Consider the following 12,225-nt stretch of genomic DNA (forward strand, 5'->3'; position numbering starts at 1 on the left):
CACTAACCTTTGTTTCTCTGTTTCTGGTCCCACATGTATCTCCCTCCTCATCCACATGCCTGTGAAAGTGTTGTTCGCTATCTCCCACTCCTGCCAGATGCTGCTCCCGAACAGAAGAGACGTTTAAGGATCACGTACCGATTTATATTCTCTGTGCATAAAGCGGAACTGCAGATGACGTTTCTTACCCCAGTATCCCACTGTAAGCATTCCATCTAAACGACTCCTCGTGCTGGGTGACGTTGTGAAAGGGACAGAATTCATATTTATACCTGCAAATCAATTGGCACCCCACATACACTTTGTTATACTCCTTTTGTCATCTGCTCTAATGCAACGTGCACATATCAACAGCTAGTATTGAACCCATGCAACAGGAGAGAATTATGGGAAATATTCAAATGTAATGCTTAAAGCTACAGTGTGTAGGATTTCGTGTCATCTAGTGGTGAGGTTGCAGATTACATTATGCCACTACCCATTAATATTTTATTTCCCTTCATGTTTTTACTTCTTTGCCTTCTCTTGCAATAATCAATAAGTATAAGCCTCCATATCACATATCAGTTTTTTTTATTTTCATCAGTCTGCAGGCCACACTGCAAAAATGCAAAAGACGGTGTAATTATCTCTCTTTGGGCTACTGTAGCAACACGCCAGCCTCCAAGAGGGGGCCTGCTCCCATATGAAGGTCTCATTCTAATCTTATAAAAACATTAATTCATTGTTGCAGGTAATTTATACACTAGAACAGATAGTTATGAATGCTGTTTTTTATGAATAAAATCCTACACACTGTAGCTTTAAACTTGTAAATTTACAAACAAAGGAGTGCGATTCCAAAAAGTGGAAATGGCTTAATTTAAAATGGCTTATTTTAATGATTGTTAAATATGATTCGTTGTGCTTTTTTTTTTTTTTTTAAAATAACTTCATGCCAGCCATTTCTCTTTTTCTAAAAATAATGCCACTTGCCCGTTTGTGCATATGTGAGACAAAACACTTACGTTGACTCTGTGAGACTGAAGCACTTTCCAGCCAGCCGGTGAAGGTGTGCAGGCCCTTGAGGATGACAAACTCTTATGATTAATGGAATGAATCATCTGTTACTTTCATAGAAGACTAAAACGGTCGAGCTGTGCACAATTTTTTTAGCTACCATTTACAGTTACAGGTGACTGGGGTCTGATTTTAAACATCCATAGTTCTATGACGGCATGCAAATTCTGAAAAAGATTCATTTTACTTTTCGGAGACATATGCAACTTCTATATACTAAGAGGCAACTGTATGTGTGTGCGTGTGCCCCTCTCCTGTCCCAAAGGCACCTTGGAATTGACCCAAACTTGGCACATATATACTTTGACGTATGGGGAGTGACATAGGCTATTGAGTACTTTTAATAGCAATAGCAGCTGTCTCTTCTTGAGGCAGCTTTAATCTCACCCAGCAGTTCTCTGGAATCCGGGATAGGTGGGAGGTGATAGGACTGTTGGTGAAAAGGAAGTTTTCATTTCAGTCTCTGAATCAAATCTGCCCTGTGGCGGGTAATCGGCTAGGTAGTCCATGTTTGGATTCTACGTTCCTCTGTGAGATGCCCGATGAGCGGGTGTGTGCTTTCTATGACACACCTACACTCAACAAAAATATAAACGCAACACTTTTGGTTTTGCTCCCATTTTGTATGAGATGAACTCAAAGATCTAAAACTTTTTCCACATACACAATATCACCATTTCCCTCAAATATTGTTCACAAACCAGTCTAAATCTGTGATAGTGAGCACTTCTCCTTTGCTGAGATAATCCATCCCACCTCACAGGTGTGCCATATCAAGATGCTGATTAGACACCACGATTAGTGCACAGGTGTGCCTTAGACTGCCCAAATAAAAGGCCACTCTGAAAGGTGCAGTTTTATCACACCACAATGCCACAGATGTCGCAAGATTTGAGGGAGCGTGCAATTGGCATGCTGACAGTAGGAATGTCAACCAGAGCTGTTGCTCGTGTATTGAATGTTCATTTCTCTACCATAAGCCGTCTCCAAAGGCGTTTCAGAGAATTTTGCAGTACATCCAACCAGCCTCACACCCGCAGACCACGGTAACCACACCAGCTCAAGACCTCCACATCCAGCATGTTCACCTCCAAGATCGTCTGAGACCAGCCACTCGGACAGCTGCTGAAACAATCGGTTTGCATAACCAAAGAATTTCTGCACAAACTGTCAGAAACCATCTCAGGGAAGCTCATCTGCATGCTTGTCGTCCTCATCGGGGTCTCGACCTGACTCCAGTTCGTCGTCGTAACCGACTTGAGTGGGCAAATGCTCACAATCGCTGGCGTTTGGCACGTTGGAGAGGTGTTCTCTTCACGGATGAATCCCAGTTCACACTGTTCAGGGCAGATGGCAGACAGCGTGTGTGGCGTCTGTGGGTGAGCGGTTTTCTGATGTCAATGTTGTGGATCGAGTGGCCCATGGTGGCGGTGGGGTTATGGTATGGACAGGCGTCTGTTATGGACGAAGAACACAGGTGCATTTTATTGATGGCATTTTGAATGCACAGAGATACCGTGACGAGATCTGAGGCCCATTGTTGTGCCATACATCCAAGAACATCACCTCATGTTGCAGCAGGATAATGCACGGCCCCATGTTGCAAGGATCTGTACACAATTCTTGGAAGCTGAAAATGTCCCAGTTCTTGCATGGCCGGCATACTCACCGGACATGTCACCCATTGAGCATGTTTGGGATGCTCTGGACCGGCGTATACGACAGCGTGTACCGGTTCCTGCCAATATCCAGCAACTTCGCACAGCCATTGAAGAGGAGTGGACCAATATTCCACAGGCCACAATTGACAACCTGATCAACTCTATGCGAAGGAGATGTGTTGCACTGCATGAGGCAAATGGTGGTCACACCAGATACTGACTGGTATCCCCCCCCCCCCAATAAAACAAAACTGCACCTTTCAGAGTGGCCTTTTATTGTGGGCAGTCTAAGGCACACCTGTGCACTAATCATGGTGTCTAATCAGCATCTTGATATGGCACACCTGTGAGGTGGGATGGATTATCTCAGCAAAGGAGAAGTGCTCACTATCACAGATTTAGACTGGTTTGTGAACAATATTTGAGGGAAATGGTGATATTGTGAATGTGGAAAAAGTTTTAGATCTTTGAGTCCATCTCATACAAAATGGGAGCAAAACCAAAAGTGTTGCGTTTATATTTTTGTTGAGTGTACATTGCCTCTGGTGGAATGGAGGTGCCTATATCTCTCACTTTGCTGCAAAGTGAGAGACAAGTTGTGGTGTCCTTACTGACCACCAAACCTCTGCTTTGGACATACAACAAACCTACAAACTCATTTAAAGCCACATGTAACTTCAACCACACCTGCTCCTAATTTCCATCATCCATCCAGCATCCAATAACCATCCAGCAGATGGTAGTGTTCAGCAGGTGGGGAAACAGGGCTATGGGGCATTAAATAAGCAAATAAAAACAAATTATTTTTTTTTTTTACTTGAACTGGTACATCAAAGTTAACCAAATTTTACTCAGTTTATCCTCATTATATGCCCCTTTCATGTGGAGACATATAAAATGATGGCATTTATTTTTTGCATTAAGATGGAAAAGGTGGACTCATCAGTTTACTTAGATTAGATTAAAAATTAGATTAGATAGAACTTTATTAATCCCTTGAGAAGACTCCCTCAGGGAAATTAAGGTTCCAGCAGCATTGTATTGCAGCACACGGGGCAAGAAGCACACAGAGCACAGAAAACTTAACAGAAGATACACATATTTATCCAAAATTTCAAATCCTTTTTTGAGATGCATTAGCAAATATTATATGGGGTTAAAATATAATATTTGCTAAATACCAGAACATTCTGTTAAACACATTTAATTAACTGCTCTAAATGTCAGATTCATTTACCAGACACAGGATGGAGTTACTTTAGGCTGCAGTCTGCTTCCCTGATTCAGAAAAGGATTATTCAGCCTAAAAAACAAAGAAAAGTGGTTAATGGAGAAAATTAAACTATATGATAATGCGCACAATGTTACATATATAACTTCAATCTTACCCAAATGTGTTTGGTTCTTCTACAATTTTCATTTTACCCCCGAATCCATGATTCACTGGGTAAAGAAATAACACATGTATAACACATGGCACGCTTCTTAAACCGTGATCTGATTATAAAACACGCTATGATACTTACACAAAACAGTGACGTAAATAATCCACGCCTTTAATAAATTACATATTCCGTTACAGTGCATGACTGAAACGAAAATGAAGCAAAATTCGAGCTACATTTCCTGCACCACTGAGCGTTCAATTCCTCCTTAAAGTCACCTGACCAAAATAAAAAATTGCGCATGCGCCCTTTTCTCGTTGGACGACCACGCGCTTCGCACGTCGTTTCAAAACTTTGAAAGTTTCGAAATTTCAAATCTCGACATCTGAGCGCACCCTAGTGTCAGACCCTTGTACTTCAGCTATTATAAACGAGTTGAAACGAAGGTCGACACGTGACTGATGCTTCGAAACACAGTCGGAAAGCCTGTGTCGAACCCTAAGACTCGGTGTTGAAACGGATATCGGATTAAAATCCGTTTTAGCTAAGCACAACTCAGTTGTACCTAAAGTTGAGGATAATTAAAGGATCGTGTTAAATGTGTCGCGTTAACGTTTTTAACATTATAAAATGTTGCGCACTTAAAACGCCAAGTTGTTAAGCACGCCGCTGATTTAGCTAGCTGCTAACATCAAGCAGGTAAACAGCTCATGATTTGCTGGAATTTGTTGACCACAAAACTGCAACATGGGTCGAAAAAAACCCAGCAAATGTGTGCGCCACGACAAGGGAAAAGATAAACGACACAAAATGAAAGGAAAATCCCTAGGTGTCTTCACAGAGGAAATGCACACTGCACTTGAAGGTAAAACTGCTTGAAATTTAATTAAAAGCTGCGTTTGTATATGTTCAACCAAAATCTAGTCCAGTGAAGTAGAAATACTGTTATAGAATAGTACTTTTATTAAAGAAAATGAGGCCAATAAACTGGCATGTATTAAGATTAATGCTCATAACGTGTCCTTCGTTTCGATTAATTTGTTGATGACAAAGCAGTGGTGGCTATTGGCTGTTGTTTTGTAACATATCTCTGTAGTTTACAGTAGTACTTAAAGTCATCATACACATACTTTTTAAAACATTTATACAGTCCAGTGTAGTTTTTATGTCAAATCCAATGTCACCAAGCAGGTGGATCTGTGGCATAGAGTTAGACTACCAATATATACAGACAAGGGGTTCAATTCCAGTTGTGTGCTCCAGAATAGCTGTCTGTGTCCTTGGACAAGACACTTCAACTTCATCTGCATCGTTCCAGTCCACCCAGCTCTTAAAGGTTACTATCCTTGGCTGGTGAAGTAACCTACGATGAACTGGCATCCTGTCCAGCGTGAGTTGTGGACAATCATCTGCTTCATGCTCCTGAATCTGGGCCCATATAGGTTTTCTCCGTGCTACAGACAAGGCCATCCGCTTTGTCAAGGAGGGGCAGATGCCAAACAAAATAGCAAAGAGCTGCTCTGCTGGTTTCCTATCCACGGCCCAAGACTGGGTGATGACTGTAGACTTGGAGGGGCACACATCATTCAAACCACACTGATACCTGACGTCACTTTAGTCTCAGAGGCTACAAGGCAGCTAATCCTGTTGGAGCTAACAGTGCCCTGGGAGGAAAGGATGGAGGAGGCTCAAGAAAGGTAGAGGGAGAAATATCAAGAGCTGGTAGAGAGTTGTAAGAGGAATGGGTGGAAGACAAGGTGTATGTTAATGGAGGTGAGCAGTCGGGGATTCACTGGCAAATCCCTGAACAAGGCTTATGGCACCCTGGGCATAACTGGTCTCAGCAGAAGAGGAGCCATCAGGAACAACGTGGAAGTGGCAGAGAAAGCTTCCAGGTGGCTATGGCTAAGGTAGAGAGCAGTGAAGTTAGTCACTTAGACACAGGGTCGAGGTCTGATCAGCCTCTGTCGAGTCACTTGGACAAGGGTGTCCCAATGACTCCAGAAAACAACCCTGATGATGTGTCCAAGTGAGGTCATCAGAAGATGCTTTCAAAAACATAAGCGATTATACGGTTGATTATTTTCTCAATTAGTCCATAAAAGTCAAACAATGAGGAAAAATATTGATCAGTGCTATCAGAGCCCAATCATATGTTTAAAAATGTCTTGTTTTATCCACAGCCCAAGATGCACAGTTTACTGCCCTATAGAAGTAATACAGTTTGTAAAATAAACAAGAAATATACACATTTAAGAAGGTAATATGTAAAAAAAAAAAAAATGCCAAAAGTCACCTGAAGGACACTCAGACATGAGAAACAAAATATCTGGTCTGATGAGACAAAGATTTGATTTGATTGATTTGATCGTTTATTTAGTCCCCATGGGGGCAATTCAGGTGCAGTCAACAGTAAAATGCATTCATAAAAACACATCATACAAGTTCATAAAAACACAGCAGAATAAATATACAAAACAAAAACCAAGAAATAAGGTGCAAGTCAGTGTAGACTTAAGTGCAACAGTGAGTCCTTAGGTGTTTATTTAGGAGAGCAATGGCTGTGGGAATAAAATAGTTTTTTAGTCTGTTGGTTCTGGGCATTACCAGGCGTCTGCCCGAGGCGCAGGAAACTAACTTGAGTTCAGAGGGTGTGCCCAATCTGCCATAATTTTCCTGGCTTTTGACACAACCCTTGTTTTAAAAAGGTCCATGATGTCCGTGCACTGAGTTCCCATAATTTATTCACATCCTTGACAATATTACAAAGATGGTTGCGATTCTTAAGGTTCAATAAGTTGAGCCCAAAACAGGAAGGAAAAGGTTAACACAGACTCCACAAAGCAAACTGTAGAACATTTTCATGAAGACACCATCTACATTGTAATTCCTAAGTTTCCACCGAAAGTGCATTCTTTGATGCGCCTTGTCAATTTGGGTGCCCAGATACTTATAATTCTCAACACATCTATGGGCTTCCCATCAATGGACATTTGATTCAGAACAGGTGGTGTTTTCCTGAAATCAATGTGCATTTCTTTAGTTTTGTCCACATTTATATAGAGAGAGGATGAATGAATGAATGAATGAACACATGTTTGAGGAAACCAGGCATTCACTCATCAATCTCACCAATACCATCCCTACTGTGAAGCGTTGGTGGTGGCAGCATCATGCTGTTGGAGATGTTTTTCAGCGGGCAGAACTGGGACACTAGGAAGGATTGAGGGAAAGATGAGTGCAGCAGTGTACAGAGACATCCTGGGAAAAAACCTGCTCCAGAGTGCTCTTTACCTCAGACTGAGATGACTGTTCATCTTTCAGCAGGACAATGACCCTAAGCACAGCTTTTTATTTTTAATAAATTTGCAAAAATTTCAAACACTTTTTTTTCTTTTTTTTCTTTCTTTTTTTGTTGTTATGGGGTGTTGTGAGTATTTGAGGGGGAAAAATGAATTTACCCCATTTTGGAATAAAAGTTGTAACATAAAATGTGGAAAAGGTGAATCGCTGTGAATATTTTCTGGATGCACAGTAAGTGTATCACACACTAGAGCAACGTGACTTTGTTTACTAAAGTGAGTGAGTGTAAAATAATTTGTTTTTGGAAGTGTGACTTTTTTTTTTTTTGGCCTTCAACTGAAAAGAATGTGAGAAATGTGTGTGAGCGCATGTGTGTTGGTGACATTCAAAACTAATCCAGTGTTGTGTTTCAGCAAGTCTTCACACCAGAGGAGGGAACAGAGGCATCTCAGGTTGAAACTTCCTTGTCCGCTTGCCATGTGGGATTTGGGTCACTGCGATCCAAAACGATGTACCGGCAGGAAGTTGGTCCGCAAGGGCTTTGCACGAAACCTCCGCCTCAACCAGAGATTCAACGGACTCATACTGAGTCCGATGGGCACTAAATATGTGACACCAGCAGACAGGTATGTTAGAATACTTCATCTATATGTCACTAACTTTTTATTTCCAAACAATCCATACATTTTATAATTTGAACAGGGAAAACTGATATTTGCGACTGTATAACCAGCATGAACGCCCACAAATCATCAGACAAAAGGGGGTTATTCCCATTCTGATCCAATTCCATCATTAGCACGGTTTATTTTTCTGTAGGTAATTCATTCGGCGAGGCTTACCATCGAGGCAACGTTGCTCCAACAGCGGTCATGGTGCGGAGTAATCCATCAAATGTGAAACAGTAATTCTGTAACAGAATCCACATCAGTACTTTCGTATGGTATCGTAAATCCACCCATTTCGGCATAGCCGTCGGTATGCGACTTTCTCTCGCTCTCAGCTAACAGTGCCATTATGACGTCTTCGTAGCAGCGTGCGCGGCCGGTCAGGGCGCAGAGTAATACACTCAAATGTGAAATGGTCGAATATTTTGCTGCTGTTACCCCGATATTATACAGTCTGAAATCTCACATGATTAACTAATCAGATTTGTGGAAAAATGTAATTAGATTAGAATCTACTATAATGACCCAATTGGTCAGGGTTTCTAGATTTATTCAGTAACATTTATTTTCATTTTCCTTGTCATATCTGTTTTATGACTACATTCAAATGAGGTCATTTAATTTTTCTTTTTTTTTTTTTTGCGTGTGGGGTTTTCTGCACAGAGAAATTGTGGCTCAGAGCGGGTTGGCCGTGATCGATTGCTCCTGGGCCAAACTGGAGGAAACTCCCTTCAATAAGATGGTCGGATCTCATCCCAGGTTGTTACCGTACCTCGTAGCTGCAAATCCAGTCAACTATGGCAAGCCTTGCAAGTTGTCTTGTGTTGAGGCTTTTGCTGCAACCTTTTGCATTGTGGGTAAGGCTGTAACTGCTGCTTGCTACTTTTGTTTTCTGACAGTTTTCCAGACCCACACTAAGTGTGAATGTCTGGGGGGGGGGGGGGTTTGTTTGTTTTTTCCAGGTTATGAGGAACTGGCGGGTGCTCCTGTTAAAGAAATTCAAGTGGGGGATGGTGTTTCTGGAGCTGAATAAAGTTTTTCTAGAGCGCTACGCTTTGGCCCAGTCAGAAGAAGAGCTGCTTGCGATGGAGAAGGAGCTTCTGTACGCTCGTCCAGAGGAGGAGGAACTTGGTAAATTGGGAGAGAAAATTTGTCTTACTCAGTGTTTTGCCGTAAGCTTTGTGTTGGAGTTCATTCCCTATGCACCGGTAGTAGTGCACTCATGTGCATTTGTACAAAATAACTCAGAAATAGGTGAGCAGAATTTCACCAAAATTGGTAGGAATATTCCTTGGGTAAGTGTTTCCAGATCATTATCTTTTGCAACAGATTGGTCATGTTTGTGAAAAGTATTGTCTGAATCATGTTTTTCAGTATATCTCTGCAAATAGTAGGGCTAGAGAGACAATATGCAGTAAGCTCATTTCAATCAATAAAACATTTGTAATTAAAAAGGAATGAAAGAAGTGGTGATGTCCTACATAGTTCTTGAGGCACATGGTGCAGCTGCATATCTTTAGATTCCTTAGTATGGAGTGACAAAGAAATTGGTTTGCTCTGCCTTCACTGCGCATGTTTGTGAAACTGACTGAGTCTAACTCTCTACACCCAAAGCGATCAAAGGGACTAATGTGATTACTAACCATTAGATGACAAAGTAAAACCTCTCAAGTCATTTCTAAAGTCAGTTTTAAGCAGAAACGAGGCCATTTTAAGCATAAACACGAGGCGATAATTTTGTGAATCGCTACTGACGCAGGCGGAGTGAAGGCAGGGCAGACTGATTTTCAGGGCGGACCATTCGGTCGGCAACACTGGTAATAATGTGACATTTAACTTGTGAGTGAGATACTTCAGTGGTACTGTTCCAGTTGTCACCAAACTTTGTATATCATTACACATAGAGACTACATGAAGCGTTGATCTTAGGGTCAAAGGTCAAGCTCACTGGTGAGTACTTTGTAATATCTTGTGAGCGCCATAATATATGTCCTAATTGCCTTGATTGTCATCCGACTTGGCATGCGTGGTGACCCCAAGAAGCCTATTGGATTTTGTGTTCAAAGGTCAAAATCACTGAATTATACTTTGTTAAAAGCTTTTAGTTTTTTTTTTTTGCAGAAAAGCATCTTTTGTTAATAAGCTATCAACATTTGGCCAGGACGCGTGGGTTGTGCTATTGATGTGAACATTCTTTTCATTCCTTGCTGCATTGTTCCACAGAACGACTGGGAGCATTTTATCACTTAGGTTGAAATCTTCACTGTTTATGCAATGTTGTAGTTTTGTTTTTTGACAGAAGCGAATTGTCTTCTTACAGACCCGTTTGATGTCAACTCGGGGGTTAGAATGCATGAACTCAACAGACGTCATTGGTAAGACTTCAGTCATGTCAGTGTGAGCAAACTGAGGAAATCCTTTGAACCTGTCGATTGCTCGTGTAGTATCAGTATATCTGCAGACTAGTGGCATTCATCCACTACACATGATGACCCAGGAGGTGAAATTTAAATCCTGTACATCAGCCTGTCATAGGGCAGCCAGTCAGCCTCTGTGTACACCTGATCCTATCAGCTGAGGGAATCAGTGGGTCCTGATTCGTGCTTGGTTGGAGGAACTGGAGTTCTGTCCGGAAGTGCATCCAACATAAAAACTTGTGCCAAATCCCAATTGCAGATGTGTACTGGGTCCCTGTGGCAACCCTGAACAACTGGGGGCAGCTGAAAGACAAACGCCAACATCAACATTCATGCAGTTTGATGCAGATTAAAAAATCTCATGTGTCTGTATTTTTCCCCCTCACTAAAAACTTTATTAATCTGTCTTTTTTTAAATTTAGTGCACCTGAACCACGATGATTCTGAGGACACAGACAGCTCAGAAGATAATGAAGATGAAACAGAAGATAAAAACACTGAAAGTGATAATGAGTCAACAGCCTCACTTCATAATGAAGGGACCCTGTCAGCATCATCACCGTAAAGCACAGTGTGACAGATCAAATCAAAGCAGAACACTCGCATCTGCCATATGTCAAACTATTTCTAAAATGTCATGTTTTTTTTAAGAAAATCCCTTTCTGTTCTGTTCCACACACCTTCATGAAACTGTATTAACAGGTCAGGCAACTGACAAAAGTTGCATTATGTAGAATTCCCCAACTCCAGCCATGGAACCATATATAACACCTTAAGATCAATCTTGGAGGTTTCCCTCACCTGTCTGCTCGCATAGTTACTGTATTTTTGAGAACTGCCAATTACAAAAATATTTGCTGTACAGCATCATATGGTTTGTATTTCTTAATGAGTGATGTAAATAAAGTTTGACATATCTAGTGGCTTGGAGATCTTCATATATAAGTCACCAGATGTGTATAAAGAAAGTTGGCTGTTAAAAGTGATGATTTGTATTGACAATAATTATTATTTATGCCCACTGAAAATGGACGGGCTTTGTATAAAAAGTACTGTAATTCTGTTGACATAAAGCTTAAAGTCTATATTACCTACACCAGTCCATGAGGCCAAAAGCAATTTTGACCGAATCGGTACGTTTGGGGTGGGTGGTTACTAAACAACACTTAGAATCCAGCCTTAGTTTTTCTGGGCGAGCACAAAGGTATGGTGGCCATCAAGGGTGGCAGCTGAAGGATTACACGGGGGTCAACATTTAAAAATGCTCCAATCATATTGAAAGATATGCCATGTTACTTGTCTGATCATAAAGATTCCAAAAAGGTATGGTTTGGACTATCTATGACTGAATATTGTGGAGTTACGGGGTCAAAAGGCCAAAAAAAAAAAAAATGGTGACAAAGGTTAATTTCAGTTCATACAGGGGGTCAAAAGCAGTGTTGCCACAATTACTTTATTAGTAACTTTATACAGTTAATTTATTAGCAGCTGCTGAATGTAACTGATAATGTTACTAGTTATCCAAATTGGTTACTCTTAGGATTGAGTAATATGCAAAGTAACTAAACAGCAAAGTAACTAATAGTTACTTTTCTGAGTACTTGATCTTAAAAATAAGTTAGATTACTGTTACCGACAACTTGACTGCAGCTGCTAATTAAGTGTAAAAAGTAACTAATTAACTTTTCAAAGTAACTGGTGGCACTGGTCAAAAATTAAAGTTGCTCCAATT

The 12,225-nt window shown here is 40.9% G+C and overlaps 1 long non-coding RNA gene across 1 annotated transcript; it reads right to left on the reverse strand.

Moving 5' to 3' along the window:
• Positions 1–15: 15 nt before the first annotated feature.
• On the reverse strand, positions 16–4,394 carry LOC117531001. The gene is made up of 6 exons (XR_004566494.1): positions 4,247–4,394; positions 4,109–4,163; positions 3,958–4,023; positions 1,008–1,062; positions 189–272; positions 16–100 (listed from the first exon to the last, which is right to left on the reverse strand). It is a non-coding gene; the product is annotated as an uncharacterized LOC117531001 (long non-coding RNA).
• Positions 4,395–12,225: the final 7,831 nt, after the last annotated feature.

This window comes from Thalassophryne amazonica, chromosome 18 (assembly GCF_902500255.1).
Source record: "Thalassophryne amazonica chromosome 18, fThaAma1.1, whole genome shotgun sequence".
NCBI classification, from domain to species: Eukaryota; Metazoa; Chordata; class Actinopteri; order Batrachoidiformes; family Batrachoididae; genus Thalassophryne; species Thalassophryne amazonica.